This window comes from Leuciscus leuciscus, assembly GCF_965113295.1.
Source record: "Leuciscus leuciscus genome assembly, chromosome: 4".
NCBI classification, from domain to species: Eukaryota; Metazoa; Chordata; class Actinopteri; order Cypriniformes; family Leuciscidae; genus Leuciscus; species Leuciscus leuciscus.
Window position 1 is genome coordinate 25,117,239 of NC_138728.1, and position 9,330 is coordinate 25,126,568.

Sequence of the window (9,330 nt, forward strand, 5' to 3'; positions counted from 1 at the left end):
TGTTATATCATCCTGACAAAAGTCCATATTTGACATACTGACATTTTTTCTGGTCAAAGAGTCTAAACTTGACTCTTTCTAATGTTACGTCAGCCATACAGAAAGTCCATTATTGACCCAAGGAACATATTTCTGGCCAAAGAGTTCTCAATCTTGAACTTTCTATACATACTCATAGACTCTTTCTGACTCTTCATAAGTTATATAGATGTCCATATCTAGCGAATTGAAAATATTTTTGGCAAAAAGGTCCTCACAAGTTAACTTACTAAATACTCATAGACTTCTTCTGATGATACATGACTTAAACAGGTGTCCATATGTGACACTCTGAATATATTTTTGGCCAAAGAAACATTGTACATTAACTTTCAATACCTATTGACTCAAGAGTCCTCCATCTTGGACTTCCTATATACATACTCATAGACTCATTCTGATAATTAATAAGCCATATGTCCATATATATATTTCTGGTCAAAGGGTATATAAAGTTATAGACTCCTTCTGATTATAAATCAGCTAGCGGCCCCATTTTGACCTACTGAACATAATTCTGGCCAAAGAGTTCTTGAACATTATCTTGCTATACTAAAGATTGACTTCTTGTGATGTTATATTAACCAGCCAGTAGTCCATTTTTGACCTACTGAACATATTTCTGGCCAGAGTCCATGAACATTAATTCACTAAACATACAGACTGACTTTTCGTAATGTTAAATCAGGTAGACAGTAGTCCATATTTGACCGATTGAAAAAAAAATTACCAAAGAGTTTCAAAAGGATTTTTTCTATCATCAATCTTAATTATTATCTATCTTATAGACTCCTTCTGATGTTAAATCAGCCATACAGAAGTCCATATTTGACCTACCGAAAATATTACTGGCCATAGAGTCCTTAAAGATTAACACTATACATTCAGATTGATATCTTCGGATGTTATATCATCCTGACAAAAGTCCATATTTGACATACTGACATTTTTTCTGGTCAAAGAGTCTAAACTTGACTCTTTCTAATGTTACGTCAGCCATACAGAAAGTCCATTATTGACCCAAGGAACATATTTCTGGCCAAAGAGTTCTCAATCTTGAACTTTCTATACATACTCATAGACTCTTTCTGACTCTTCATAAGTTATATAGATGTCCATATCTAGCGAATTGAAAATATTTTTGCCAAAAAGGTCCTCACAAGTTAACTTACTAAATACTCATAGACTTCTTCTGATGATACATGACTTAAACAGGTGTCCATATGTGACACTCTGAATATATTTTTGGCCAAAGAAACATTGTACATTAACTTTCAATACCTATTGACTCAAGAGTCCTCCATCTTGGACTTCCTATATACATACTCATAGACTCATTCTGATAATTAATAAGCCATATGTCCATATATATATTTCTGGTCAAAGGGTATATAAAGTTATAGACTCCTTCTGATTATAAATCAGCTAGAGGCCCCATTTTGACCTACTGAACATAATTCTGGCCAAAGAGTTCTTGAACATTATCTTGCTATACTAAAGATTGACTTCTTGTGATGTTATATTAACCAGCCAGTAGTCCATTTTTGACCTACTGAACATATTTCTGGCCAGAGTCCATGAACATTAATTCACTAAACATACAGACTGACTTTTCGTAATGTTAAATCAGGTAGACAGTAGTCCATATTTGACCGATTGAAAAAAAATTGACCAAAGAGTTTCAAAAGGATTTTTTCTATCATCAATCTTAATTATTATCTATCTTATAGACTCCTTCTGATGTTAAATCAGCCATACAGAAGTCCATATTTGACCTACCGAAAATATTACTGGCCAAAGAGTCCTTAAAGATTAACACTATACATTCAGATTGATATCTTCGGATGTTATATCATCCTGACAAAAGTCCATATTTGACATACTGACATTTTTTCTGGTCAAAGAGTCTAAACTTGACTCTTTCTAATGTTACGTCAGCCATACAGAAAGTCCATTATTGACCCAAGGAACATATTTCTGGCCAAAGAGTTCTCAATCTTGAACTTTCTATACATACTCATAGACTCTTTCTGACTCTTCATAAGTTATATAGATGTCCATATCTAGCGAATTGAAAATATTTTTGGCAAAAAGGTCCTCACAAGTTAACTTACTAAATACTCATAGACTTCTTCTGATGATACATGACTTAAACAGGTGTCCATATGTGACACTCTGAATATATTTTTGGCCAAAGAAACATTGTACATTAACTTTCAATACCTATTGACTCAAGAGTCCTCCATCTTGGACTTCCTATATACATACTCATAGACTCATTCTGATAATTAATAAGCCATATGTCCATATATATATTTCTGGTCAAAGGGTATATAAAGTTATAGACTCCTTCTGATTATAAATCAGCTAGCGGCCCCATTTTGACCTACTGAACATAATTCTGGCCAAAGAGTTCTTGAACATTATCTTGCTATACTAAAGATTGACTTCTTGTGATGTTATATTAACCAGCCAGTAGTCCATTTTTGACCTACTGAACATATTTCTGGCCAGAGTCCATGAACATTAATTCACTAAACATACAGACTGACTTTTCGTAATGTTAAATCAGGTAGACAGTAGTCCATATTTGACCGATTGAAAAAAAAATTACCAAAGAGTTTCAAAAGGATTTTTTCTATCATCAATCTTAATTATTATCTATCTTATAGACTCCTTCTGATGTTAAATCAGCCATACAGAAGTCCATATTTGACCTACCGAAAATATTACTGGCCATAGAGTCCTTAAAGATTAACACTATACATTCAGATTGATATCTTCGGATGTTATATCATCCTGACAAAAGTCCATATTTGACATACTGAAATTTTTTCTGGTCAAAGAGTCTAAACTTGACTCTTTCTAAAGTTACGTCAGCCATACAGAAAGTCCATTATTGACCCAAGGAACATATTTCTGGCCAAAGAGTTCTCAATCTTGAACTTTCTATACATACTCATAGACTCTTTCTGACTCTTCATAAGTTATATAGATGTCCATATCTAGCGAATTGAAAATATTTTTGGCAAAAAGGTCCTCACAAGTTAACTTACTAAATACTCATAGACTTCTTCTGATGATACATGACTTAAACAGGTGTCCATATGTGACACTCTGAATATATTTTTGGCCAAAGAAACATTGTACATTAACTTTCAATACCTATTGACTCAAGAGTCCTCCATCTTGGACTTCCTATATACATACTCATAGACTCATTCTGATAATTAATAAGCCATATGTCCATATATATATTTCTGGTCAAAGGGTATATAAAGTTATAGACTCCTTCTGATTATAAATCAGCTAGAGGCCCCATTTTGACCTACTGAACATAATTCTGGCCAAAGAGTTCTTGAACATTATCTTGCTATACTAAAGATTGACTTCTTGTGATGTTATATTAACCAGCCAGTAGTCCATTTTTGACCTACTGAACATATTTCTGGCCAGAGTCCATGAACATTAATTCACTAAACATACAGACTGACTTTTCGTAATGTTAAATCAGGTAGACAGTAGTCCATATTTGACCGATTGAAAAAAAATTGACCAAAGAGTTTCAAAAGGATTTTTTCTATCATCAATCTTAATTATTATCTATCTTATAGACTCCTTCTGATGTTAAATCAGCCATACAGAAGTCCATATTTGACCTACCGAAAATATTACTGGCCAAAGAGTCCTTAAAGATTAACACTATACATTCAGATTGATATCTTCGGATGTTATATCATCCTGACAAAAGTCCATATTTGACATACTGACATTTTTTCTGGTCAAAGAGTCTAAACTTGACTCTTTCTAATGTTACGTCAGCCATACAGAAAGTCCATTATTGACCCAAGGAACATATTTCTGGCCAAAGAGTTCTCAATCTTGAACTTTCTATACATACTCATAGACTCTTTCTGACTCTTCATAAGTTATATAGATGTCCATATCTAGCGAATTGAAAATATTTTTGGCAAAAAGGTCCTCACAAGTTAACTTACTAAATACTCATAGACTTCTTCTGATGATACATGACTTAAACAGGTGTCCATATGTGACACTCTGAATATATTTTTGGCCAAAGAAACATTGTACATTAACTTTCAATACCTATTGACTCAAGAGTCCTCCATCTTGGACTTCCTATATACATACTCATAGACTCATTCTGATAATTAATAAGCCATATGTCCATATATATATTTCTGGTCAAAGGGTATATAAAGTTATAGACTCCTTCTGATTATAAATCAGCTAGCGGCCCCATTTTGACCTACTGAACATAATTCTGGCCAAAGAGTTCTTGAACATTATCTTGCTATACTAAAGATTGACTTCTTGTGATGTTATATTAACCAGCCAGTAGTCCATTTTTGACCTACTGAACATATTTCTGGCCAGAGTCCATGAACATTAATTCACTAAACATACAGACTGACTTTTCGTAATGTTAAATCAGGTAGACAGTAGTCCATATTTGACCGATTGAAAAAAAAATTACCAAAGAGTTTCAAAAGGATTTTTTCTATCATCAATCTTAATTATTATCTATCTTATAGACTCCTTCTGATGTTAAATCAGCCATACAGAAGTCCATATTTGACCTACCGAAAATATTACTGGCCATAGAGTCCTTAAAGATTAACACTATACATTCAGATTGATATCTTCGGATGTTATATCATCCTGACAAAAGTCCATATTTGACATACTGAAATTTTTTCTGGTCAAAGAGTCTAAACTTGACTCTTTCTAAAGTTACGTCAGCCATACAGAAAGTCCATTATTGACCCAAGGAACATATTTCTGGCCAAAGAGTTCTCAATCTTGAACTTTCTATACATACTCATAGACTCTTTCTGACTCTTCATAAGTTATATAGATGTCCATATCTAGCGAATTGAAAATATTTTTGGCAAAAAGGTCCTCACAAGTTAACTTACTAAATACTCATAGACTTCTTCTGATGATACATGACTTAAACAGGTGTCCATATGTGACACTCTGAATATATTTTTGGCCAAAGAAACATTGTACATTAACTTTCAATACCTATTGACTCAAGAGTCCTCCATCTTGGACTTCCTATATACATACTCATAGACTCATTCTGATAATTAATAAGCCATATGTCCATATATATATTTCTGGTCAAAGGGTATATAAAGTTATAGACTCCTTCTGATTATAAATCAGCTAGAGGCCCCATTTTGACCTACTGAACATAATTCTGGCCAAAGAGTTCTTGAACATTATCTTGCTATACTAAAGATTGACTTCTTGTGATGTTATATTAACCAGCCAGTAGTCCATTTTTGACCTACTGAACATATTTCTGGCCAGAGTCCATGAACATTAATTCACTAAACATACAGACTGACTTTTCGTAATGTTAAATCAGGTAGACAGTAGTCCATATTTGACCGATTGAAAAAAAATTGACCAAAGAGTTTCAAAAGGATTTTTTCTATCATCAATCTTAATTATTATCTATCTTATAGACTCCTTCTGATGTTAAATCAGCCATACAGAAGTCCATATTTGACCTACCGAAAATATTACTGGCCAAAGAGTCCTTAAAGATTAACACTATACATTCAGATTGATATCTTCGGATGTTATATCATCCTGACAAAAGTCCATATTTGACATACTGAAATTTTTTCTGGTCAAAGAGTCTAAACTTGACTCTTTCTAATGTTACGTCAGCCATACAGAAAGTCCATTATTGACCCAAGGAACATATTTCTGGCCAAAGAGTTCTCAATCTTGAACTTTCTATACATACTCATAGACTCTTTCTGACTCTTCATAAGTTATATAGATGTCCATATCTAGCGAATTGAAAATATTTTTGCCAAAAAGGTCCTCACAAGTTAACTTACTAAATACTCATAGACTTCTTCTGATGATACATGACTTAAACAGGTGTCCATATGTGACACTCTGAATATATTTTTGGCCAAAGAAACATTGTACATTAACTTTCAATACCTTTTGACTCAAGAGTCCTCCATCTTGGACTTCCTATATACATACTCATAGACTCATTCTGATCATTAATAAGCCATATGTCCATATATATATTTCTGGTCAAAGGGTATATAAAGTTATAGACTCCTTCTGATTATAAATCAGCTAGAGGCCCCATTTTGACCTACTTGAACATAATTCTGGCCAAAGAGTTCTTGAACATTATCTTGCTATACTAAAGATTGACTTCTTGTGATGTTATATTAACCAGCCAGTAGTCCATTTTTGACCTACTGAACATATTTCTGGCCAGAGTCCATGAACATTAATTCACTAAACATACAGACTGACTTTTTGTAATGTTAAATCAGGTAGACAGTAGTCCATATTTGACCGATTGAAAAAAAATTGACCAAAGAGTTTCAAAAGGATTTTTTCTATCATCAATCTTAATTATTATCTATCTTATAGACTCCTTCTGATGTTAAATCAGCCATACAGAAGTCCATATTTGACCTACCGAAAATATTACTGGCCAAAGAGTCCTTAAAGATTAACACTATACATTCAGATTGATATCTTCGGATGTTATATCATCCTGACAAAAGTCCATATTTGACATACTGACATTTTTTCTGGTCAAAGAGTCTAAACTTGACTCTTTCTAATGTTACGTCAGCCATACAGAAAGTCCATTATTGACCCAAGGAACATATTTCTGGCCAAAGAGTTCTCAATCTTGAACTTTCTATACATACTCATAGACTCTTTCTGACTCTTCATAAGTTATATAGATGTCCATATCTAGCGAATTGAAAATATTTTTGGCAAAAAGGTCCTCACAAGTTAACTTACTAAATACTCATAGACTTCTTCTGATGATACATGACTTAAACAGGTGTCCATATGTGACACTCTGAATATATTTTTGGCCAAAGAAACATTGTACATTAACTTTCAATACCTATTGACTCAAGAGTCCTCCATCTTGGACTTCCTATATACATACTCATAGACTCATTCTGATAATTAATAAGCCATATGTCCATATATATATTTCTGGTCAAAGGGTATATAAAGTTATAGACTCCTTCTGATTATAAATCAGCTAGCGGCCCCATTTTGACCTACTGAACATAATTCTGGCCAAAGAGTTCTTGAACATTATCTTGCTATACTAAAGATTGACTTCTTGTGATGTTATATTAACCAGCCAGTAGTCCATTTTTGACCTACTGAACATATTTCTGGCCAGAGTCCATGAACATTAATTCACTAAACATACAGACTGACTTTTCGTAATGTTAAATCAGGTAGACAGTAGTCCATATTTGACCGATTGAAAAAAAAATTACCAAAGAGTTTCAAAAGGATTTTTTCTATCATCAATCTTAATTATTATCTATCTTATAGACTCCTTCTGATGTTAAATCAGCCATACAGAAGTCCATATTTGACCTACCGAAAATATTACTGGCCAAAGAGTCCTTAAAGATTAACACTATACATTCAGATTGATATCTTCGGATGTTATATCATCCTGACAAAAGTCCATATTTGACATACTGACATTTTTTCTGGTCAAAGAGTCTAAACTTGACTCTTTCTAATGTTACGTCAGCCATACAGAAAGTCCATTATTGACCCAAGGAACATATTTCTGGCCAAAGAGTTCTCAATCTTGAACTTTCTATACATACTCATAGACTCTTTCTGACTCTTCATAAGTTATATAGATGTCCATATCTAGCGAATTGAAAATATTTTTGGCAAAAAGGTCCTCACAAGTTAACTTACTAAATACTCATAGACTTCTTCTGATGATACATGACTTAAACAGGTGTCCATATGTGACACTCTGAATATATTTTTGGCCAAAGAAACATTGTACATTAACTTTCAATACCTATTGACTCAAGAGTCCTCCATCTTGGACTTCCTATATACATACTCATAGACTCATTCTGATCATTAATAAGCCATATGTCCATATATATATTTCTGGTCAAAGGGTATATAAAGTTATAGACTCCTTCTGATTATAAATCAGCTAGCGGCCCCATTTTGACCTACTGAACATAATTCTGGCCAAAGAGTTCTTGAACATTATCTTGCTATACTAAAGATTGACTTCTTGTGATGTTATATTAACCAGCCAGTAGTCCATTTTTGACCTACTGAACATATTTCTGGCCAGAGTCCATGAACATTAATTCACTAAACATACAGACTGACTTTTCGTAATGTTAAATCAGGTAGACAGTAGTCCATATTTGACCGATTGAAAAAAAAATTACCAAAGAGTTTCAAAAGGATTTTTTCTATCATCAATCTTAATTATTATCTATCTTATAGACTCCTTCTGATGTTAAATCAGCCATACAGAAGTCCATATTTGACCTACCGAAAATATTACTGGCCATAGAGTCCTTAAAGATTAACACTATACATTCAGATTGATATCTTCGGATGTTATATCATCCTGACAAAAGTCCATATTTGACATACTGACATTTTTTCTGGTCAAAGAGTCTAAACTTGACTCTTTCTAAAGTTACGTCAGCCATACAGAAAGTCCATTATTGACCCAAGGAACATATTTCTGGCCAAAGAGTTCTCAATCTTGAACTTTCTATACATACTCATAGACTCTTTCTGACTCTTCATAAGTTATATAGATGTCCATATCTAGCGAATTGAAAATATTTTTGGCAAAAAGGTCCTCACAAGTTAACTTACTAAATACTCATAGACTTCTTCTGATGATACATGACTTAAACAGGTGTCCATATGTGACACTCTGAATATATTTTTGGCCAAAGAAACATTGTACATTAACTTTCAATACCTATTGACTCAAGAGTCCTCCATCTTGGACTTCCTATATACATACTCATAGACTCATTCTGATAATTAATAAGCCATATGTCCATATATATATTTCTGGTCAAAGGGTATATAAAGTTATAGACTCCTTCTGATTATAAATCAGCTAGAGGCCCCATTTTGACCTACTGAACATAATTCTGGCCAAAGAGTTCTTGAACATTATCTTGCTATACTAAAGATTGACTTCTTGTGATGTTATATTAACCAGCCAGTAGTCCATTTTTGACCTACTGAACATATTTCTGGCCAGAGTCCATGAACATTAATTCACTAAACATACAGACTGACTTTTCGTAATGTTAAATCAGGTAGACAGTAGTCCATATTTGACCGATTGAAAAAAAATTGACCAAAGAGTTTCAAAAGGATTTTTTCTATCATCAATCTTAATTATTATCTATCTTATAGACTCCTTCTGATGTTAAATCAGCC